Below are 25,391 nucleotides of genomic sequence, written 5' to 3' on the forward strand. Positions count from 1 at the left end.
AGGGGCATAATTGAACGAAAACGCCTATCTCCATGGGCGTTTATCTCCGAGAACGGGTCCGTGAAGGGGCGGACCGAACCGTATTTTGGGAAAAAATAGACGCCCATGTTCTATTCAACAATGTGTGAGCTGGGCGTTTTTGTTTTTCAGCGATAATGGAAAATGAAAGCGCCCAGCTCAAAAACGAATAAATCCAAGACATTTATTAGTGGGAGGGGCCAGGATTCGTAGTGCACTGGTCCCCCTCACATGCCAGGACATCAACCGGGCACCCTAGGGGGCACTTTTACAAAACCAAAAAAACAGGTAAAAGAGCTCCCAGGTGCATAGCACCCTTCCCTTGAGCCCCCCAAATCCCCCTCAAAACCCACTGCCCACAAGTCTACACCATTACTATAGCACTAAGGGGTGAAGGGGGGCACCTACATGTGGGTACAGTGGGTTTGGGGGGGTTGGACGACTAATAAGCATTAAGCAGCACAATTGTAACAGGTAGGGGGGATGGGCCTGGGTCTACCTGCCTGAAGTCCACTGCACCCCCTAACAACTCCTCCAGTGACCTGCATACTGCTGCCAGGGAGCTGGGTATGACATTTGAGGGTGAAAATAAAAAGTTGTGAAACATCATTTTTTTGTGGTGGGAGGGGGTTAGTGACCACTGGGGGAGTCAGGGGAGGTCATCCCCGACTCCCTCCAGTGGTCATCTGGTCATTTAGGGCACTTTTTGGGGCCCTATTCGTGAAAAAACAGGGTCCAGGAAAAGTGTCCTAAATTCTAGCTAAAAACGCATACTTTTTTCCCATTATCGGTGAAATGCGCCCATCTTTGTTCGGCAGATAACCACGCCCCAGTTCCGCCTTCGCCACACCTCTGACAGGCCCCCATCAACTTTGTCCGCATCCGCGACGGAGTGCAGTTGAAAACGTCCAAAAATCGGCTTTCGATTATACCGCTTTATTCGTTTTTGTGAGATAAACGTCCATCTCTCGATTTAGGTCGGAACTTGGGCGTTTTTCTCGTTCGATTATAAGCAGGATAGTGGAATTAGAAAAGGTGCAGAGAAGGGCGACGAAAATGATAAAGGGGATGGGACAACTTCCCTATGAGGAAAGGCTAAAGCGGCTAGGGCTCTTCAGCTTGGAGAAAAGGCGGCTGAGGGGAGATATGATAGAGGTCTATAAAATAATGAGTGGAGTTGAACGAGTAGATGTGAAGTGTCTGTTCACGCTTTCCAAAAATACTAGGACTAGGGGGCATGTGATGAAACTACAATGTAGTAAATTTAAAACGAATCGGAGAAAATGTTTCTTTACTCAATGTGTAATTAAACTCTGGAATTCGTTGCCAGAGAATGTGGTAAAGGTGGTTACCTTAGCGGAGTTTAAAAAAGGTTTGGACGGCTTCCTAAAGGAAAAGTCCATAGACCGTTATTAAATGGACTTGGGGAAAATCCACTATTTCTGGGATAAGCAGTATAAAATGTTTTTTACATTTTGGGGATCTTGCCAGGTATTTGTGCCCTGGATTGGCCACTGTTGGAAACAGGATGCTGGGCTCGATGGACCTTTGGTCTTTCCCAGTATGGCAATACTTATGTACAAAATAATGTGCCCTCTTTCAAACAAGAGTGCACTATTATTGACACAGAAAAAACATGAACCTCCCTGTTTACAAAGCCACACTAGCGGCCGCTGGTGCGGTAACGCCGAAGTGAATGGGCTGTTTCGGCATTGCCGCGTGGCAGCCGCTGTCACAGCTTTGTAAACAAGAGTGGGAGGGGGGGAAATTAGGTGTTTTTTTTCTACACTTTTTTTTTTTAATGACAGGCAATGATATGGGAATCATAGACAGACGGGCTTTGAGGAGAAAACATGGGTTCTGAAGATGAATCAGGTTCTCAGGCCAGCATTTCTTTTCTCTTTCTCTTCTTCCCTCTCGCCCATTAACAGATGGCTAGGCCACAATGGAATTTGTAATATGAACTTTTATTAGAGGGAAAATAGAGCAAAGCAGCTGCAATTAAGGAAGGCAATAACTACTACCACTATTCCCATTACCGTAGTGTAGAGAAGCAGCACCACGGTCCCTTAGTACCCTTCGTCCTGTGGAGCTCACCATCTGGCTATGACACACATGAACTGTGGCAGCCACGGAATTTAAAGGGATGTCAACAAGAAGGATTTTTTAAGCAGGGTTTGAATAGAGCCAGAGAGGAAGCTGGACACACCTAACACAGTGACAAAGTCAATGATGACAGACAAAGACCTGCACGGTCCATTCAGTCTGCCCAACACGGTGGCCAAAGCTGTACCCACCACTCTGTGTAGATTATAGTCATTCATAATTAACACTGGTTGGCGATTTGCCATCATGGCAACTGCATACGGGCAGATAAATGTAATGCAGTCTTGGAACAATGGATGTTAAAAACCAAAAGTATTGCTAACAATATTTAAGTTGCTAATTTCACACAAGCGCAATTGCACGCTTTCGGGGAACAGAGTGTGCGCTCTTTCAGAACTATGCATTTGCGGGAGTGCTGGTGCTGGCTGCTGAAACATGCAGACATCTTTGGCTGGCAGGATCTGGGCATCCTCACCAGCAAAGATACATTGTAAATGGGGGGGGGGGGGGGGGAGTGTAGGGTTGTGTAGGGTGGGGTAGAGCAGTAATGAAATATGTGGCCCCTTCAGTCCACTTGTGAGCCTCCCTGAAATGGACTTCTGGCTATACCCCTGGGTCAGGGTATCCCAAACCTGAGGGTCATAGCAGTTACTAAGTCTTTTAGATTGCACAGAAGGGGGCTGTTTTCACCCAAGGGGAATACCCTAGTGTAAGACTTTTTCTTCCTGGAGGAGGCAAATAAGCCCTCTTCTATCAAAATCTCCTGTGGACGTACAATGAGCTACTGCAAGCACTTCAGTTCCAGGAGAGAGACATTTTAGCTAGGCCTGGCTTTGAAGTTACACCCCAAAGCAGTGCCTGACAGAGATTCAAAAGGGATTAACTGGGCAGGAGAGGTTTCTGCCTAGTTAAACATTGCTAAGCAACCAGACACTTGAGATTCAGTGGCACTTAACCAGCTAGTGCCGCTTAATATTGCTGCTAACTGGGCATCTCCTAACCAGTTAGGATAGAGTAGAATATGGACAGAGCGCTTACTTAGCCGGTTAATGGCGATTATCAGTCTGCTAACTGGCTAACTTACTGCATAAAGTTAGGACAGTAAAGAGGCTATCCTAACTTTGGGCCCCTTTTACCAAGTGGTGGCAAGCCTAACACGGGCTTACTGCTCGCTAAATAGGAAATACCACCAGGCTACTGCGGCAGCCAGGTGGTACTTCCCACCCCTAGCATGCCAAATCCGGCGCTACAAAAATATGTTTATTTTTGTAGCGCTGGAGTGTAGTCGGCGGTAATCAGGCAGTGCCGCACGCTGTCCGGTTACCACTGGGTTAGTGTGGGAGCCACAAAAACTGGCTGCAGTATATGCTAGAGTTATTGAATGTAAACTGATACTACCAACCACAGGACTCTAGCAAAACATTCTGACATGAATTGTGCTTATTTTAAGCGTTGATTTTCAATGCGATTTATAGAGGTCGATTTAAATATTCTTTAAGAGTAAAAAAAACATACTTAATCGTACTGTGGAGTTTTTAATGCCCTATGATAAAAATCAAGCGTCTGTCACGTATAAAAATCATACAACGTAACAACGCTTAAAACCTTAGGCAGGTTTCCTCTGGTTTCTGAGGGCTTTTCTCCAGAGCCTGACATAAGCACAGTGTTTGTAAGAATGTTTTGCTAGAGTCCTGTGGTTGGTAGAATTAGTGTGGGAGCCCTTACCGCCACCTTAATGGGTGGCGGTAAGGGCTTCCTCCGAAATGACCTAGCGGCAAGTGCTTTACTTGCTGCACGGCCATTTCCTGCAGGAAAGAGAGACTTCCCTTTTACCTACTGCAGTAAAAGGGGGCCTCGGCACACGTGAAAAACACTTGCCAAGGCCAGCGCAGGCCCCCCTTTGCCACAGCTTGGTAAAAGGTGCCCTTTAAGCGCTAAAGTTAACCGAGCACTGCTCTGAATATCAGTTGCTGCCCGGTTAAGTCCCTGGGGGCTGATATTCAGACCACAGGAGTTAGCCAGGCTGCCTCCCAGGGTCGGCACTGACCCCGAATATTCAACGCCGGGCCATTTCCGGTGACTGGCATTAAATTTCTGTTTTTATTTTTGTCTGGCTTGAAACTTTACCAGCCAAGTCGATATTCAGCGCTGGCTGGTTACGTTTAAAATGACCAAAGATAGACCTGCGATTTCAGTGGCCCTATTTGGCTGCCAAACGTAGCCGGCGATGCACTGCAGGTTCGCAGATAGTTGTCTATAGCATGCGATATAGCCGGTTATCTGCTAATTGCCGACTGCGAGTATTCAGTGGGAGAAAACCGGCTATCGCCCGCCGAATATTCGCGGACAGTTGGTCAAGCGCTATTTAACCGGCCAGGAGCCATTCCTGGCCAGTTAAATAGCGCTGAGCACCAAGCGGTGTGCAATTTATAGTCCCTGAGTCTACCTATTAAAACGCATGCTACGTGTCCCATAACGCATCACGATAGGATTATCGCCCCATCCCGCTGGGTCTCCTGTGGCAATTCCACAGCAAAAGCCAAATTCTGCAACCCTTACCACAGCCGGGGAATCATAGCAGACTAGATGCCCCACTGTTAGGTTGTTACTTCCTTTGAAATTTCTCTCTAAAGGCTCCTATAATAATTAGCTTTGCTTTCTTCTTTCTCTCTGGAAGCGGAGGAGGTGCTGGTAGAAGAAAATAAAATCCCTTTTCTCCTCATTTGTTTCCTTGGTTTCACACCTAAGCCATAAAGCTTCCTGAAAGCTAACTAGTAATCTGCTTCTCTAACCCTAAATCTGTATAGCTAAGCTGTCATCCATGTAAAGGAACGCAAAGGACGCGTTTGAAGCTTTTTTTTTTTTCCCCCTTGTACTTGACACCATAGAAAGAAGGTTCTGTATGTTTTTGTTTCCATTGATATCATTAAAGCCGTGCTAGAGCAGCAAATAGACAAGATACAGGGAATAATATTAACGGCAGACGCGGGAATGGCAGATGTAGTGCGTGAAGATGCAAAACAGTACTGCTACGGTTTGTGGCCATACCGTCCTTTTAAGAGGCCTGAGCAAATCCAAGATTACCCAGGAGGCTTTGCATCAGCTGGTTACCCCGATATGCCCACACTTGAACTGACCATGACCCGGTTACTCTGTGATGTCTTTCTTTCGCCTGCCATGATGGGCCTTCTGCTCCATTCCACTGCAGAAATGCCAAAATTCATGTCAGTGCTGGCACCAGTTTCACTCTGTTTTTCGTGTTTGTAATGTGCAAGATACAGGCTAAAAATATACGTAGAGCAAAATCTATTGGCAGCAAAATTTTGCAGACTCCACAGTTTCAAATGTCTGATTTTCTTCTACTGCTTGATTGGAGAGAAGGTTTCTTTGTATCATTAGCTATTTATGCAAACTCCAGCAAAGAGGTTTACTGGCATTGTTACCTATGAATGCTCCTGTGGAGCTGAGAGGCCCCGGTTTTCTCTGCACTTCAAGGCAGCCATATAAGATGGTTGTTCTATGATTTTGTTTGTGAGAGAGAAGCCCGGCTTCATTCTCTTTTAGGTTTACACCTGCCTTTTCAATCAAAGGACTGTTTCATCGGTATTTGTGAAATATGCTGCGGGAGCCAGTCACTCATGTTCATACTGTCAGGGGCGGTGCAACGATTTTGTGGTTTCAAATGCGTGGAGCAGACAGATGCTGCAGGTCTCCCAGGGGAACTCCCTGTTTTGTGCATTTCAAACCCTGAGATTGCTATACCACTGCCGAAGGTAAAAACACAGGTGGCAGACTCCTATGCACCATAGGGAACATTGCGAACCACGACTCCAAATTAAATGAATACAATTTTGCAACTCAGGTACCAGATAGTTAAGTGCTGGCTTGAGGAGTTGTGACGTCTTGAGCCACCCGTTGGCAGCCCCTCTGTCTGCAGCACTGGGTCAGTGGTGTAGCCAAGGGTGGGGCTGGATGGGCCCAGGCCCACCCACTTTGGGCTCAGGCCCCCCCCAGTAGCAGCACACCTATGATGTGGCAGGGATCCCTAAGCCTCACCAACCAAAAACTCCCAACAACTGTCCCTCCTGCATACCTTGTAAATAGCAGATCTTCGCCTGCAGCAAGCAGCGTCTGATACATACTATTCGGACCAGCCCCACAGCCTTCCCTCTGATGTATTCCCACCTATGCGGAAACAGGAAGTTGCATCAGAGGAAAGGCTGTGGGGCCAACATGAGCAGTGTGTATTAGTTGCTGCATGCGAGGGAGGGAGGATGTTTGGGAGACCAAATGGCATGCAGGCGAGAGAGGCAGACACCAAATCACTTGTGGGACAGGGCAAAGTTATTCTGCCCACCCATCCTGGGCCCAGGCCTACCCAAATTGGGTGTCTGGCTATGCCCCTGTCAGCAGCAGTGGCCCCTAATCCCCCCCAACTTGCTAGCATCAGTTCTACCTTTTATAGTAGTGAGAACCTGTCGCTTTTCTCTCACCACTGTGCTCTCCGCCACGCTCAGCTGTTGGCATGGCCACAGTTTAAATACAAGAAGGGGAAGCGTTTGTTCTCAGTTGTTTAAACCTGCAGTCTTGCTGGTACCCAGTGGCATAGCAGGGGGCTGCCAACCGGGGCGGTTCACCGTTGCACCCCCCCCCCGGGTGTAGCACGATGACACCCCCTCCCCCCCTGACGACCAGCTCTTGCACCCTACCTTTACTACTACTACTACTACTACTACTTAACATTTCTAGAGCGCTACTAGGGTTACGCAGCGCTGTACAATTTAACAAAGAGAGACAGTCCCTGCTCAAAGAGCTTACAATCTAATAGACAAGTGAACGGTCGGTCCGATAGGGGCAGTCAAATTGGGGCATTCTGGATTCACTGAACGGTAAGGGTTAGGTGCCGAACGCAGCATTGAAGAGGTGGGCTTTAAGCAAAGACTTGAAGATGGGCAGGGAGGGGGCTTGGCGTAAGGGTTCAGGAAGGTTGTTCCAAGCGTAGGGTGAGGCGAGGCAGAATGAGCGGAGCCTGGAGTTGGCGGTGGTGGAGAAGGGTACTGAGAGGAGGTATTTATCCTGTGAACGGAGGTTACGGGCGGGAACGTAAGGGGAGATGAGGGTAGAGAGGTAGTGAGGGGCAGCAGACTGAGTGCATTTGTAGGTAAGAAGGAGAAGCTTGAATTGAATGCGGTATCTGATCGGAAGCCAGTGAAGTGACCTGAGGAGAGGGGTGATATGAGTATATCGGTTCTGGCGGAATATGAGACGTGCAGCAGAGTTCTGAACAGACTGAAGGGGGGATAGATGGCTAAGTGGGAGGCCGGTGAGGAGTAAGTTGCAGTAGTCCAGGCGAGAGGTAATGAGAGCGTGGACGAGAGTTCGGGTGGTGTGTTCAGAGAGGAAAGGGCGAATTTTGCTGATGTTAAAGAGGAAGAAGCGACAGGTCTTGGCTATCTGCTGGATATGCGCAGAGAAGGAGAGAGAGGAGTCAAAGATGACTCCGAGGTTGCGGGCAGATGAGACGGGGAGGATGAGGGTGTTATCAACTGAGATAGAAAGTGGAGGAAGAGGAGAAGTGGGTTTTGGTGGAAAGACGATAAGCTCGGTCTTGGACATGTTCAGTTTCAGGTGGCGGTTGGACATCCAGGCAGCAATGTCGGATAAGCAGGCCGATACCTTTGCCTGGGTCTCCGCGGTGATGTCTGGTGTGGAGAGATACAGTTGGGTGTCACCAGCATAGAGATGATACTGGAAACCATGAGATGAGATCAGGGAGCCCAGGGAAGAGGTGTAGATTGAGAAGAGAAGGGGTCCAAGGACCGATCCCTGGGGAACACCAACAGATAAGGGGATGGGGGTGGAGGAAGATCCATGAGAGTGAACGACCAGCTCTTGCACCCTACCTTTAAAAAGAATATCGGGGGGCGAGGCGCAGCGCCTCGCACCTGCCCTGCACGTAAAAGAAATGTGGACCGTCGGGCCTTCTCTCGCTCTGTCTGTCCCGCCCTTGCGGAAATAGGAAGTTGCATCAGCGGAGAGCGGGACAGATAAAGCGAGGGAAGACCCGACGGTCCACATTTCTTTTACGTGCAGGGCAGGCGCGAGGTGCTGCACCTCGCCTCCCGATATTCTTTTTAAAGGTAGGGTGCGGGAGCTGGTCGGGGGGGGGGGGTGTCGATTTGCCGAGGGGGGGGGAGCTGGCAGGGAGCACCCCCCCCCCCCGAGCTGACACCCGGGGCGGACTGCCCCTCCCGCCCCCCCTTGCTACGCAACTGCTGGTACCTGTGCAAGATAAGAGAGCACAGTGGCGTAGAGAATGACACAGGGACGGGGACCTGCAGTAACCCGGGGGGGGGGGGGGGGGGGGGGGGGAGGTACAGAGCTTGCAAGGATGGGGCGGGGACAGATCCCACGAGAACGGGGACAATCTTTGTCCCTGTGTCATTTTCTACTTTGAAGCCTGTTAATGAACTGGATTGTTATTTATGTTTGAGTGATGCAGACAACGATATTTTGATTATTTGGAAAAACAAGCTGGCCACAACTAGCAAAATTTGCATGGGGGATCCTGTAAATTCCTGCTACCAGCACATCTTCTAAGAAGACACCTTCTATTGCAGGAAGGACTGTGGAAGACAGGAGAGCTAGACTGAATTCTGAGATTGTTGATGACTTCTTATTCATCTACAGATTAGAAAAATCTTAACAGTGCTTCATAAGGCATTTACAATGGGTTGTATTTTGTACCCATGGACATTTTAACAAGGTGGATTAGGCAGTGCATCTTTTCTAGCAAAAAAGGTGCCGGTACTCAAATGCTAAGCCACCCTTCAAGGGTGGGGTGATCACTGAGAGATCCACCCCACAATAGCCAGGCCCCCTGCAACCAGTCACAGAACCTATGACAAGGCAGAATTAGTGTGTAGAGCCTGAGCTCTTTCATTAAAACTTGGGGTCCTTGGGTCAATTTTAGCAGACAATGGAAAAGGTGCCGATACTCAGTACCCCCAAGTACCCCCACAAAAAAAGCCCTGGGATTAGGATTCCTCAGGTAGTCGAAATCAGCTATTGTTGGGGTTGGAAGGGTAGAGGGTGGTGGTGAGGAGGGTTATTATAGCTGCTCGCTGTTATTGTTTTCTATTTGTAATTTATACACAATAGTTGCACAGCATATTGCTCCTTTTTATACTTTAATAAAAAGATTTAAATATAAAGCCATAATTGTTCAAGGATTCTGCAGATGGGGACAGGGACAGAACCTGTGGGGATGGGGCGGGGATGAAGACAAGGCCTGCGGGGATGGGGCGTGGACAGAGACAGAACCTGCGGGGATGGGACGGGGATGGAGACAGAACCCTCGGGGATGGGGCGGGGACGGGGACAAACTTTGTACCTGTGTCATTCTCTACTGTGAAGTGAAGGCTGAGCCGGTGAGGCAGGCTTTTGTGTCCTACACCAGTGCCTCACAAGGCAGGCCCTGAGACAGCTGGACTGCGGAGTGGACTAGATTGGTATATTTGAATCTCAGCAAAGCTTTTGGTATAGTTGGGTATAAATGACTTATCTAAGTGTTCCTGCTCCGGGCTCTAAAGCGACTGACTGGATCTGAAACTGGTTGAGTGGGAGGAGGCGAAGGGTAGAGGTAAATGGAGTTCACTCTGAGAAAGGCAGCATTACCAGGGATGTGCTGACTCTTATAAATAATATCACTACAAGACAAGGTCTGCATATCTGACACAAACACTAGAAGCAACGAACAAAATCTGGAATAGGTCTTAATGAATGGGAGTCTTCTTCCTCCACTGCTCTCAAATAACTCAGAGATCCTATAAACCTATTTAACTTTCAAAATGAGAAAAGTAATTGTGTTTGCTGGGTAATTAGAAAGGTGATTGTGTTTGTTGGGTAATACCCCATTACTCCTGCTGTGGTTATTTCACCGTCTTGTAGAGCTCAAAGATGTACAAAAATAGCACAGGACCAGAGAAGGAAGCTGGTGGGCTAACCTGCAAAAAAAAATGTTCTGGGTTACTGGCTGTATCTGTGAAGATTTATTATGAATACAAATGGACTCCTGACTTGTATCTGGTACAACAACAATATTTCACAGATTTTATGTATATTGGACTAGCTTAATCATTACAGTAGGCAAGACTAGACAGTCGCCTATGGTGGCAGCTTGGGGGGGGGGGGGGGAGGGGAGCAAAGATCTTCTGACTACAATGCAATGCAATAGGTCCTGGACAGCTGCTATCATCGGTGTATCTTTTACCTAGAGGAAGGGTGGCAGTTTTCAAAAAAACATTCACCCACACACACACACACACGGATTACATGTGTGATCTGGGGTGTTGATACTTGTGGGGATGTCCGCGCTGTGTTGGGATGCATTAGGATGAGGATTAGGATTGGTCTAAATGTCCCTTCTAGAAGTGCTGTCTCTGTCATGAGTGCACCACACCAGGGGTCACAGTGCTCTGGTGGCCCAGTGGCTCCTGCAGTCTTGCATAATGTATAAGAAGATAAAAACTGATCTTACTTGGTCAGACTAGTGGTCCATCAATCCCAGAATCTTGTTTCCATCCGTGGCCAATCCAGGTCAAAAGTACCCAGACGGATCCCAAAGAATAGTTCCATTTGTAGTTACTCAAACCCAGGAATAAGCAGTAGCTTTCTCAGGTCTATATAATAATAATGATATTATTATATTATATCATAATCATTTACTGACCTTTCTCCTAGGAATTTATCTGAACCCTTTTTAAATCCAGCTGTGTTAACTGCTTTCACCACACTTCCTGGCAAAAAAATTCCACAGCTTAATTGTGCATTGGGTAAAAAATTCTTTCCCCCAATTAGTTTTAAAAGCAATACCTATTAGCTTCATTGAGTGTTCCCCTAGTCTTGGTGCTGTTTGAAAGATTATACAACCATTCCCTGTTTACCCACTCATGATTTTATGGACCCTCTCAGCCATCTCTTCTCCAAACTGAAGCCCCTTAGGTGCTCATTTTCAAAGCACATTAGATTTATAAAGTTACGTGGCGGGGTATTTTCAATATGATGTCTAAATCCGACGTTGGATGCTTTGCTAAATCAAGTAGTGAAAATGACCATTTTCAAACCAGTAAAAAGTCTATCTTTTTTCTTTGAAAATGACCAATTCCTAGATGTTGTGCTTAGTATGTCTATCTTTTTGGACCATTTCAAAAAAAATGTGCAAAATCAAGCCATTGGGATGTAGGAGGAGCCAGCTTTCCTAGTAGACTGGCCACAAAGGCGTCCCAGAAGAGCAGTAGGCACACTAGGGAGCGCTGCAGTGGACTTCACATAAAAGGTCCCAGGTACACATCTCACTATCACTCCCTTATATTGTATGGTGAGCCCTCCAAAACCCATGAAAAAACCTACTGTACCCACTAAAAGTCCATTGATCGTTATTAAATTTTGGGTTTTTGCCAGGTTCTTGGGGCCTGGATTGGCCGCTGTCGGAGACAGAATGCTGGGCTTGATGGACCTTTGGTCTTTTCCCAGTGTGGCAGTGCTTATGTACAATAGCCCTTATGGCTATGTGTCACCTATATGTGGGTACAGTAAGTTTTGCTTTTTTGGGGGGGCGGGGGTTGGTGGGATGACACTTTCTACAACAAGTGTAATAGTTAGATTGGATTATGGGCCTGGGTCACCTTCTCTACAGTGCACTGCACCAACCACTCGGCTATTTCAGGAACCCGTTTGCTGCTCTAATAGGATAGTTCATAACATCTGAAGGTGTCATAGAGGCTGGTAAGTACTGTTTCATTTACATCTTTGTGGGGTGGGATGGGGGTCAGTGACCACTGAAGGAGTAAGGGGGTGTCATTCGTTTATTCCTGCAATGGTCATCTGGTCATTTAGGGCACTTTTTTTTGTGGCTTATTCGTTAGTAAAACTGGTCTAGACCGAAACGTTCAACTTACAGCCCTTGATGTTTTTGTTTTGATCCATTACGGTAGAAAAATGCCTAAGTGTTGGGAGCACCCAGATCCCGCCCTTAACATGCCCCTGACATGCCCCCTGGTGATTTGAATGCACTTCTGATGGACTTGATAGAAAAGCATCCAAAAATTGGTTTTGAAAATACCCATTTGGATGTTTCTGTGAGAAAAACATTCAACTGCAGGTTTATACTACTTTTTGGACATTTTTCTCTTTTGAAAATAAGCCCCGATAGTAACCTTTGGAACTTTGTAAGTCTAAGTGAGCCCTGTTAATGTCTTTAGCCCTCTACTCATTCCACGGTTGTTCCTTGCCCTTTTTCATTCTCATCACTCTTGTCTGTATCTTTTTAGGTTCTACTATTCCAGCGCTGCCCAAACTGGGTCACGACCTGGGCAGATAGTACACAGGTGCATCATTATAATGTGCCCCAGTAGGGTCACAGCCTGAAAATGTTCGGTAAGCAGAACTGTAACTGCACACAGTACTCAAGAAGTGATACAGAGGCCTTATAATTTTCTCTGTTTTAGTCTCCATTTCTTTCCTAATAATTCCTAATATTCTGTTTTGCGCTTCTTTTTTTTTTACAACTGCAGCACATTGAGCCAAGGGTTTTAATAATACTGTCCACAGTGACACCACGATCCTTTTTCTGGATGGCGACTCCCAATCTGGAACCCAGCACTGTGTACCTATAGCATGGGCTACGTTTCCCTATGTGCATCACTTTGCACTTGTCCATGTTAAATTTCAGCTGCTGTTTAGATGTCCAGTTCCCCAGTCTTGTAAGGCCCCACGGAAATGCCTCGTAATTTGCCCTTGATCTATCAACTTTGAATATTTTTGTGTCGTCTGCAAATTCGATCATTTCACAGTCCCAGTACAGATCCCTGGAACACTCCACTATTTACATTTCTCCACTGAGAAAATTGATCGTTTAGACGTGCTCTCTGTTTTCTATCTTTTAGGTTGTTACTAATATGCAATAAGACATTGCCTTCTAGTTCATTATGGTTTTCATTTCCTCGGGAGCCTCTCATGAGGGACTTCGTTAAATGCCTTCTAAAAATCTAGATACATTATATCAACCGCTACACCCTTATTCACAAGTTTATTAACCCCTTAAAAAAATCTAATAGATTGATAAGGCAAGATTATGCCATATGTTTAGTAATTTTGGGGTCCCTTTACTAAGCTGTGGTATAAGGGGCCCTGCGCTAGCGGCTGTACGTGTTTTTGCCGCATGCCAGGGCCCCTTTTACCGCAGTGGGTAAAAAGGCCGAAAAAAATGGCCGCGCAGTAAGTTCGCACTTGCCGCACAGCCATTTCAGGGAGGGAGGGAGGAGCACTTACTGCCGTCCATTGAGGTGGCGCTAAGGCTCCTGCGCAAACCCGGTGGTAACTGGCAAAAGCACAACACTGCCAACGCACCACCGGGTAACCTGCTGCAGAAATGTTTTTGAAATATTTCCACTAGCGCTGGGGGGTGGAACTACCACAGGCATCCGCTTTGGGCTGGCGGTAGTTCTGGGTTGCTGCGTGGCAAGGCCGTTGCCCTGCAGCAACCCTTTGTAAAAGGGCCCCTTTATTTTTTCACAGTTGCCTCTATCATATTGCCCAGTCCTGAAGTCAGGCTCACTGCTCTATAGTCTCTTGGATTCCTCCTGGGTCCCTTTTAAAGTTCTCAGGTATAAGTCCTGGCTCATTTTAATGGATGCACACCTTTTAAAAACAGGCATGTCCCCTGGTGGCCCCAAGGGCAGAAGATCCCTGGCGATATGGTGGAGACTCTCCATATCTTCAGTGGCCACTGCCCCCCAGCAAGCCCTGGTCTCTTTGGTGGGCGTCTAGGGGTCAGGCAGTGTCATTTTTCAAGATGATATCACTAGGGCAGGAATTGCGTCTGCCCCCCCTTTAGGAAAAGCACCTTCAGGATAAACTTGGAGCTGAGTACCCCTTGGGCAACCATTTTTGGGGGGGACATTAGAGGAGATGAGGCTTTCTGGAGGGTCAACGTTTTTACTTACACTTGTAACTACAGTGCATAAGGAGGATCATGGGACCCTCTAGACCACCAAGGTCCTACCATTGAGCAACTGTGTTTTTCTCACATGGTTCCACTTTTCTGTTCTGCTTTTCAGCCCCTACTGACATACAAATGAGGTCCCAAAATGAATCTTCACACATGGCTCCACATCTCTCTGCATCCCCCATAGGCTGCATGTGTACACCATCGGGGATTTGATGCCCTGAACTCTATGGGGTGTGTCTTTTTTCTTATCCAGCAGAAAGATAACTATTGGCTCATTTTCAAAAGCGAAAAACATCCAAAAAATGGCATAAACATTCATTTGGATGTTTTTCTCACAAAAACATCCAAATGGGTATTTCCAAAACCAATTTCTAGATGTCTTTCTATGAAGTCCACCAGAAGTGCATTCAAATCACAAAGGGGTGTTCTGGGTGGGGGGCGGGGGAGGGAGTTAAGAGTATTAGGGTATGCGCGCGTTCCTAACACTTGGATGTTTTTAATGGAGGAAAACAAAAACAACCAGGGCTATAAATTGGACGCTTTGCTCTAGACCTGTTTTATTTATTTATTTATTTGTTTGTTTGTTGCTTTTGTATCCCACATTTCCCCACCTATTTGCAGGCTCAACGTGGCTTACATAGTACCGTAAAGGCAGTCGCCAAGTCCGGTATAACAAGTACTACTACTACTACTTATCTCTTCTATAGCGCTACAAGGCATACGCAGCGCTATACATCACACATAAAAAGACAGTCCCTGCTCAAAGAGCTCACAATCTAAGTAGGACAGACAGACAGACAGAACAACTAAGAGGAAAGGGAATTAAAGAGGAGGGGATAAAGGGTACAGAGTAGTGGTTAGGAGTCAAAAGCAGCGTTAAAGAGGTGGGCTTTTAGCCTGGATTTGAAAACGGCCAAGGTCAGGGCTAGACGTACAAGGTCGGAAAGTCTATCCCAGGCGTGAGGTGCAGCGAGATAAAAGGAACGGAGTCTTGAATTAGCAGTAGAGGAGAAGGGGACAGACAAGAGAGATTTATCCACAGCGCAGTACCTGAGGGGGGGGGGGGCGTAGGGAGAGACAAGATTGGAAAGGTACTGGGTAGAGTGAATGCATTTATAGGTCAGTGTAAGTACAGAGTGGTAATGTGATAAAGTTCATGTGTGACAGGCCCAATAGGGAGATAGGAGGAGGAGGAGTTAAGTAATGTCCAGTTCGAGTATTAACATTGTATTAACAAATACAGTGGTGGAAATAAGTATTTGATCCCTTGCTGATTTTGTAAGTTTGCCCACTGACAAAGACATGAGCAGCCCATAATTGAAGGGTAGGTTATTGGTAACAGTGAGAGATAGCACATCACAAATTAAATCCGGAAAATCACATTGTGGAAAGTATATGAATTTATTTGCATTCTGCAGAGGGAAATAAGTATTTGATCCCCCACCAACCAGTAAGAGATCTGGCCCCTACAGACCAGGTAGATGCTCCAAATCAACTCGTTACCTGCATGACAGACAGCTGTCGGCAATGGTCACCTGTATGAAAGACACCTGTCCACAGACTCAGTGAATCAGTCAGACTCTAACCTCTACAAAATGGCCAAGAGCAAGGAGCTGTCTAAGGATGTCAGGGACAAGATCATACACCTGCACAAGGCTGGAATGGGCTACAAAACCATCAGTAAGACGCTGGGCGAGAAGGAGACAACTGTTGGTGCCATAGTAAGAAAATGGAAGAAGTACAAAATGACTGTCAATCGACAAAGATCTGGGGCTCCACGCAAAATCTCACCTCGTGGGTATCCTTGATCATGAGGAAGGTTAGAAATCAGCCTACAACTACAAGGGGGGAACTTGTCAATGATCTCAAGGCAGCTGGGACCACTGTCACCACGAAAACCATTGGTAACACATTACGACATAACGGATTGCAATCCTGCAGTGCCCGCAAGGTCCCCCTGCTCCGGAAGGCACATGTGACGGCCCGTCTGAAGTTTGCCAGTGAACACCTGGATGATGCCGAGAGTGATTGGGAGAAGGTGCTGTGGTCAGATGAGACAAAAATTGAGCTCTTTGGCATGAACTCAACTCGCCGTGTTTGGAGGAAGAGAAATGCTGCCTATGACCCAAAGAACACCGTCCCCACTGTCAAGCATGGAGGTGGAAATGTTATGTTTTGGGGGTGTTTCTCTGCTAAGGGCACAGGACTACTTCACCGCATCAATGGGAGAATGGATGGGGCCATGTACCGTACAATTCTGAGTGACAACCTCCTTCCCTCCGCCAGGGCCTTAAAAATGGGTCGTGGCTGGGTCTTCCAGCACGACAATGACCCAAAACATACAGCCAAGGCAACAAAGGAGTGGCTCAGGAAGAAGCACATTAGGGTCATGGAGTGGCCTAGCCAGTCACCAGACCTTAATCCCATTGAAAACTTATGGAGGGAGCTGAAGCTGCGAGTTGCCAAGCGACAGCCCAGAACTCTTAATGATTTAGAGATGATCTGCAAAGAGGAGTGGACCAAAATTCCTCCTGACATGTGTGCAAACCTCATCATCAACTACAGAAGACGTCTGACCGCTGTGCTTGCCAACAAGGGTTTTGCCACCAAGTATTAGGTCTTGTTTGCCAGAGGGATTAAATACTTATTTCCCTCTGCAGAATGCAAATAAATTCATATACTTTCCACAATGTGATTTTCCGGATTTAATTTGTGATGTGCTATCTCTCACTGTTACCAATAACCTACCCTTCAATTATGGGCTGCTCATGTCTTTGTCAGTGGGCAAACTTACAAAATCAGCAAGGGATCAAATACTTATTTCCACCACTGTAAGCCACAAAAAAGTGCCCTAAATGACCAGATGACCACTGTGACCACTGCAGGAATAAAGGAATGACACCCCCTTACTCATTCAGTAGTCACTGACCCCCTCCCACCCCGCAAAGATGTACATAAAACAGTACATACCAGCCTCTATGACAGCTTCAGATGATATAGCCAATCCTGTTAGAGCAGCAAGCAGATTACTGCAATAGCCTAGTGGTCGGTGAAGTGCATTATAGAAAAGGTAACCCAGACCCATAATCCACTCTAACTATTACACTTGTAGTAGAAAGTATCATCCCCCCCAACCTCTCCCCTAAAACCTACTGTGCCTACAAATAGGTGACACCTGCAGCCATAAGGAATATTGTAGTTGTGTACGGTAGTTTTTTTGTGAATTTTCAAGGGCTCCAAATACAATATAAGGGAGTAATGGTGAGATGTGTACCTAGGACCTTTTATGGGAAATCCACAGCTGTGCTCTAGGGTGCCCCACAGCTCTGCTGGGATGCCTTTGTGACCAGTCTACTAGGAAAGCTGGCTCCTCCTATGTCCCAATAGCTTGATTTTATGCATTTTTCACTTGGGCATTTTTTTCTAATGGTTCAAAAAGATAGACATACTAAGCACAACAATATCTAGGAGATGGTCATTTTGGTTTTTTTTGGTTTTTTAAATTTTAATTCTTTATTCAATTTAAACAAATTTTACAAGAAACATCTTGATTGGAAAAGCATCGTAAAGATAAGGTTAATCATATTAAAAAAAAAAAAAGGAAAGAATACATTTTTCCTTTAAGTAAATAATGATACTCAAGTCCATAATTTAGGATCCAAGATTTAGGAATTCCGGGAGTAAATCATGTAAATTACAAAGAGAAAAATATAACAAAGGAATATCATACTCTTACTAAGTTGAGTTAATTATAATTTAACGCTCATCCCTTGTCACCGATGCTATCAGGGCTGTCACATGTGCCGGTTCTGTAAAGACATATTTCTTCTCAGCAAGTCTTATTATGCACTTGCAGGGGTATCTTAAAAAAAAGGTGCCCCCCAAGTGCAGCACTTCAGACTTAAGGAGCAAAAATTGTTTCCTTCGTTTACGTGTCTCTTTAGAGACATCAGGAAATAATAATACTTTAAAACCCAAAAAGGGTTTATCTTTATTTCGGAAAAATAGACGAAAGATCCAATTTTTATCGGGTAATAATGCGGTGGTTGCAACCAAGGTCGCAGACATTGCTAATTCAGTGTCAGAAGTCTCAAGCAAACGGGATACATCTAATGAATTTTCCAAAACTTGGTTTGGTTCCTTTCCTGGTATATAGTATGCTAAGGTAAATGGAGGCAAATTATGTTCTGGTATATTCAAAATGTCCCGCATATATCGTTTTAGCATATCGAGAGGAGCAATAGTCATAATCCTGGGAAAATTGACAAATCTTAGATTGATTTTTAGTATAATTGTCAAACATTTCAGTTTTTCTCCTAAGACTTGTCAAATCGTTTGTCATCAACGTTTGTACTGATTCCAGTTTCATAACTCTTTGTTCCATTTTTTCTCCTCTGTCTTCAGTAAGTTTAATCTTTTCCTCTATCTCTTTTATAGCAGTTTCTAGCGAATTTACTTTAGGTATAGTCTCATTAATTTGCTTCAAAAAAGTCTGCCCCAGATTAGAGACCAAATGCCATAAAGCGTCAAGTGTAACCTCTTTTGGCTTGACTACTAACTCGACTGGAATTGCAAACCTTTCAGAAGACTTCACAGGTGGCTTGTCCTGACCCTCGGTTCCTGCCTCCTCAGTTCGTGGCGGTCTCACAGGCTCAAGGCCCTCCATTCCTCTCTCTGTTAAAAGCGAACCTTCAGCTCGGCGTTCTTCCGGGTCAATAATACCCTCGTGGGGAGACCCCATCGAGTCATCGAGAAAGGAGCTCACTCCAACCGGCTGAGGAGGTGGGGTGCGCATAGCGGGGCTCAGCGTGGTCTCAAAGCCAGGGGAAGTCGATTCTCCCAAAACGCCGACGCTCCCTACTGGCAGCATTCCACTATCCAAATTAACCCTCTGCGGTCTCAGAAATCTCTCAATAGATCCAGGTAAAGAGGGAGTCAGCGACGAGGCTCTGGCCGCTAGCTTCCCTCTGCGCTTCAGCATTGTTAGTCGGAAGTGAGGATCGCAGCAACTTAGTAAGATGCGGCCATCTTGGATCCCCGGAGATGGTCATTTTGAAAGAAAAAAGACAGACATTTTTCTGGTTTGAGAATGGTCATTTTTTACTACTTGACTTTTGGATGTTTTTAAGCAAAATGTCCAACGTCTGATTTAGATGTCATATCGAAAATGCCCCTCTACGTCTCCTTAAGATGGAGTTATTTGTGAAATTATGCTTGCAAACCTTATTTTGTATGCCTATTTTTGCAAAGTGCTGCATTAATGAGCTGCTATACATGATTTGGCAGCATACTAGTTCATTAATGTAGCATTTTAGTTACATATTCAATTATTGAACTTAATAACCATCAATTCCCAAAGCTGAATCAATGCAGCTAACAAAATAATACAGTATGCAATAAAACAACAACTCAAACATACAACAAAATAGTAAAATTCATAAAACAGGATAGACACAAACGTTTGCTCCTGCGAAGCCCTCTGTTCCCATAATTTAAAATGCAACAGTTTTGTTGTTTTTTTTCACATTTGTGTACATTATTCCCTATTTTCAACATGAAGCCCACCTCTACAAAATGTCTTTGTAGTTTAGTACATAAGAGTCTACATAGGTTGAATAGTTTACTTTTCAACAATAATATACCAGAATTAAAGTAGATAACCAGACTTAATGAATGTAAGAAGAGATGAACATTGATTATTTCACTATTTTGACTTGCAAGCATTAAAGTATTTTTCCTTTGAATGAATATTGGGACATTGACCCTGTTTATGCATCTTAGGATTTGAAAAGCAGAACGAAACAAATTGTAAAATGCACACTTACAGGGTGTGACAGTGGTACATTCCTGCAAGGACATGGAGGCTCCTTGGACTCCCTCCCCTAGGGGGCCTCCCAACCCTCCCTCTACGAAATCGGGGCATAGAAATCTGAAGTTCTGGGTGTTGACTCACCTCTACATGTCCAGAGGGCAATGGAGATAGGTGTGATTCTCATTTAATCCTACTATGGTGGCTGCCTCTTCAAAAATGGTACGTTCGACCCCTAGAGGTAGTCTTGTGGTACTACTGTGGGATGAATTGCATTAAGGGGCAGGCTTCAGATATCTATGTTGTGCATCAGATGGGAGAAGCAGGGATGAACTCTTCTGATTTCACTAGTCACCAGGGATTGGAAGATCCCCAAGGAAGGGGTCCAGGGGGGCCTCTCTGTCCACAGGAAAATGTGCCATGCATTACCCTGTAGGGGTGCACTTTACAATTTGTTTAAGCTCTGTGCACACAGTGCTTTTTTTGTAGAAAAAAAGGTGCCGGTACTCATTATGGGCGGGGTCACCACATATGGCTCCACCCTGTCCTCCCATCGATGTCCAGCAATTCTCTCTTCCCTGCCCTCCCCTCCCCTCCCATCCCATCGATATCCAGCAATTCCCTCTTCCTTGTCCTCCCCTCCCATGATGTCCAGTGATTCTCCTCTCTCCCCTGCCCTCCCCTCTCCCAGTTCCAGCGATTCTTCTTCACCCAGCCCATCCTCCTTCTCCCAGCCCGTCCTCCTTCTCCACAGCCTGCCAGCGTCGGACTCAGCAGCGCGAACGGTGCAGCGATTGAGAGAGGCTGGCAGCGTTGGAGCTTCCCTCTGCGAGTCCCGCCTATGCGGAAACAGGAAGTTGAAACAACGTAGGCGGGACTCGCAGAAGGAATCTCCAACGCTGTTAGCCTCTCTCAATCGCTGCCTGCGCCGTTCGCGCTGCCGAGTCCAACGTAGTAGTAAGTAGGGGCGTGAGAGGAAGGGTGCAGGACTCGCCGGGGGGGGGGGGGGGGGGGGAAGGTACCGGTACACCGTACCAGTGCGTACCGGCACAAAAAAAGCACTGTCTGTACATATCTGTTTGTTTGCACATTTGCAAACAAACAAATGTGTATGGATGGACGGACAAGCAAACAAACAAACAAACAGATGAATTGACTCTCAACTATAAGCGCCATCTTTTTTTGGGGGGGGGAGGGAGAAATGCAGCAATTAAGACACAAGTGAAACAAAGCATGGCACCAAAAGGAGATGCTTCACGGAGAAATACATGATTACAAATGAGTAGTTTCATTAGCCGTTTGAGTCATGATTAAGTGTTGACTCATAAGATTCCGGGAGGTTCTTTTTTTACACATCTCTCTTTGTAATCAGTGTTGACCGTCTTAGTTTGAATCATCCATATACTGAAACACTGCCATGCTTAATCGCCTTTAAAAAAAAATAGTTGTATACAGTAAAGTTTCCAATCTAAGGGCTCCTTTTACAAAGCTGCACTACTGATTAGTGGCATGCTGATTGAGAAGAAACGCAGTCAATTCCCGTGTGCTTCTTCGCATTCAGTGCACGCTAATCAGTAGCACTGCTTTGTAAATGGAGCCCTAAATCTGTAATAACAGTGAGAGAAACATACCACAGCATGGATTAAAAATATATACACAGGTACTGTATTTAGCATTCATGCTTTAGTTGTAATGGTGCAACTATGAATCATCTTTTTTTTTTTGTACATGGACGATTAGACCATGTCGCAGATGAAGTCTGGTAAAAATGATAGTTGTGTTGAGATGAATTGCCCTGCCCTGTCATTATGCATTCCTTCCTTACATTGGCAACATGGTTTGAAGTTATGTTCGCTAGATAAGGAAATTACATTCTATGAACCTATAATCAGGGGTTCCTACTACATATTTCTGGTTCATTTGAAGAATTCATACATTTTTATGAAGTGGTATAATTTTATGCATGGTGTTATACAAAATGGAGATTCTTAGCTCAGCTACCTCCCGTGGTCTGAATTTCGACTACAGAGTGTCTAACTGCCATAGTGCATTTGTCAAAAGGGGCATGGCTATGGGAGGGCTATGGGTGTGTCAGGGGCATTTCAAAAAATTATACGCATAGGGCCAGACTATATATATGTCACTTAAAAAATCAGTGCGGAAAACATTTCCACCTAAGCGTATTCTATAAGTGGCACCTGGATTTAAGCATGGTATATAGAATACGCTTTGTTGATATCCTAGCGCCTAAAACTACGGGCATCCATTTACACCAATGAGAACATAGCATAAATCCAGGCAGGTAGATTTAGGCGCAGAGGGCCATATTCTATAACGACGCACACAAATTTTGGAATGTCCATTAAATGCTCATTTCCCCACCTATAACCACACCCGTTTTTGCCTGAATGCATTAAAAGTTAGGTGTAGTGCGTTACAGAATATACTTAGGGAGTTGTGAACGAAAATTCTGATTATTGCCAATTAGTGCTCATTATTTATTTATTTGCTGCATTTGTATCTCACATTTCCCCACCTACTTGCAGGCTCAACGTGGCTTACATTGTTCCGTCATGGTGATCGCCATTCCAGATGAGAGATACAAGTGGTATTACATAAAGATCATGAGTGACGTGGAGGGGCATAATCGAACGGCGCCGGCCAAATAGCTGGCCGGCCATCTTCGGGGCCGGCGCCGTAAGTGGGCGGAGCCAACCGTATTTTCGGAAAAGATGGTCGGCCATCTTTTTTTCCCTAATACGGTTGGGCCTGGCCAAATGTAAGAGTTCACCGGGTTTGAGATGGCCGGCATCAGTTTTCGGCCATAATGGAAAATAATGCCGGCGATCTCAAACCCGGCCAAATCCAAGGCATTTGGTCATGGGAGGAGCCAGCATTTGTAGTGCACTGGTCCCCCTCACATGCCAGGACACCAACCAGGCACCCTAGGGGGCACTTAAAAAATTAAAAAAATAAAAATAGCTCCCAGGTGCATAGCTCCCTTACCTTGGGTGCTGAGCCCCCCAAATTCCCCTCAAACCCACTCCCCACAACTCTACACCATTACCATAGTCCTTATGGGTGAAGGGGGCACCTACATGTGGGTACAGTGGGTTTTGGGGGGTTTTGGAGGGCTCCCATTTACCACCACAAGTGTAACAGGTAGGGGGTGATGGGCCTGGGTCCACCTGTCTGTAGTGCACTGCACCCACTAAAAACTGCTCCAGGGACCTGCATACTGCTGTCATGCAGCTGGGTATGACATTTCAGGCTGGCATAGAGGCTGGCGAAAAAATGTTTTTAAATTTTTTTTTTGGGTGGGAGGGGGTTTGTGACCACTGGGGGAGTAAGGGGAGATCATCCCCGATTCCCTCTGGTGGTCATTTGGTGAGTTGGGGCTCCTTTTTGAAGCTTGGTCGTGAAGAAAAAGGGACCAAGTACAGCCGGCGAAATGCTCTACAAGCCTGGCTTTTTTTTTTCATTATTGGGCGAAGCTGGTCATCTCGTAAGCACGCCCCCGTCCCGCCCCCATCCCACCTTCACTACCCTACTGACACGCCCCTTGATTTTTCACCGGCTCCGCGACAGAAAGCAGTTGAACCCGGCCAAAATTGGCTTTCGATTATACTGATTTGGCCGGGTTCAGGAGATCGCCGGCCATCTCCCGATTTGTGTTGTGAAAACGACGAAAATGATAGTGGGGATGGGACGACTTTCCTACGAAGAGAGGCTGAGAAGGCTAGGGCTTTTCAGCTTGGAGAAGAGATGGCTGAGGGGAGATATGATAGAAGTGTATAAAATAATGAGTGGAATGGATCGGGTGGATGTGAAGCGACTGTTCACGCTATCCAAAAATAATAGGACTAGAGGGCATGAGTTGAAGCTACAGTGTGGTAAATTTAAAACGAATCGGAGAAAATTTTTCTTCACCCAACGTGTAATTAGACTCTGGAATTCGTTGCCGGAGAACGTGGTACGGGCGGTTAGCTTGACGGAGTTTAAAAAGGGGTTAGATAGATTCCTAAAGGACAAGTCCATAGACCGCTATTAAATGGACTTGGAAAAATTCCGCATTTTTAGGTATAACTTGTCTGGAATGTTTTTACGTTTGGGGAGCGTGCCAGGTGCCCTTGACCTGGATTGGCCACTGTCGGTGACAGGATGCTGGGCTAGATGGACCTTTGGTCTTTCCCAGTATGGCACTACTTATGTACTTATGTACTTATGTACTTATGTACTTATGGCCGGCAATCACTTTTGAAAATGAGCTGGATAGTAGATTAAGCAATCAAGTATAAAGAGCTGTTAACAATGCCGATTGGCTTGTTTAATTAAGTTATGAGCATTGTTATAGCATACGCTTGGATTTTGGCGTGGAACGCTAGGCGTGCTATATAGAATCTGGGGGAAAGTTATAGAATACTGGATAAGCACACCTAACCTAGGCACCAGCATTTATACTGGGTATCAGCAAGCATAAGTTTGACACCCAATGATTGGGTCTGGGAATCGACGCTAAGCGCGATTCTATGAGGGCATGTGCTTTGCTCCGATCTTTTCTGGCACCCATTTTTGAGCACGATTGATAGACACCATCTCCTTGTGTTGCCCATTTCTACTCATCCCAGTGCATCCTTTTACTCCACTCCCTTTTTGTGGAACTCCTTTCTTTGTCCTCTCTGCACAGATCCATCTCTCCCTAATGAAAACAGCACTAAAAACCTTCCTTTCTGAGAGGACCTAAGGGGACTAGTTGCTGGGGGTGGAGGCTCAGAGCATAGGTATACCTAACTATCCTTTACTTTTGCTGAATTTTAATGGTGTTCTTTTTTCTTCCCCCCTTCCCCTATCCTTAATATATGTTTTGTAAATGGCCTTATTATGTTTTTCAGAAAGGGTGGCCTATAAAGTCTAATAAACCATAAACCATTTCTGCTTGTCCATATATGTGTTATGATTCTGTTAACACGGGCAGGGGAATGGCTGGAACTCGCTTCTGATTGGCCTGTCAGGGATTGAGCTGACGTCTGAAGCAGCAGATGTAAGAAGCCAGATCTATTTAAACCTTACCTTTCCCTACAACCTTTGCTTTAGCGTTGCTTCCTGTCATCTGAAGCCTGTTTCCCTCTCTCTGTTTGTGCTAGTAGCACACCATGCTCCTACTCCTGTTGTTGCTTGTAGCTTTTCTGTGTGCTGGTTGTTCCCAGTGTATGCTTGTTTGTTTCCCTAGCTTAGCTGCTTTCCTTGACTATCTTGCTTCCGTGCACCTGTGGGTGCTCTGTCTGCTCTGTCTCTGTGTGCTGCTGAGTTCTGGTAGGAACATTGTTCCTTTTCCTCTTTGCTTTAAACCTTTGACTGCAGTGTAAGTCCTGCTTCTTGCTGATTTGTGTTTTAGAAGCAGCCTTTCCCTTTAGCCTGCTTTAACTCTGTCTGCTCTGTCTGTCTCCT

At 45.8% G+C, this 25,391-nt stretch overlaps 1 protein-coding gene across 1 annotated transcript in view; it reads left to right on the plus strand.

Annotated features, from left to right (window-relative positions):
- The window catches only part of LRFN1 (leucine rich repeat and fibronectin type III domain containing 1), a 357,966-nt gene that overhangs the window by 118,911 nt on the left and 213,664 nt on the right, over positions 1 to 25,391 (plus strand). The gene's annotated exons all lie outside the window — the stretch shown is intronic.

Source organism: Microcaecilia unicolor, chromosome 11, assembly GCF_901765095.1.
Source record: "Microcaecilia unicolor chromosome 11, aMicUni1.1, whole genome shotgun sequence".
NCBI classification, from domain to species: domain Eukaryota; kingdom Metazoa; phylum Chordata; class Amphibia; order Gymnophiona; family Siphonopidae; genus Microcaecilia; species Microcaecilia unicolor.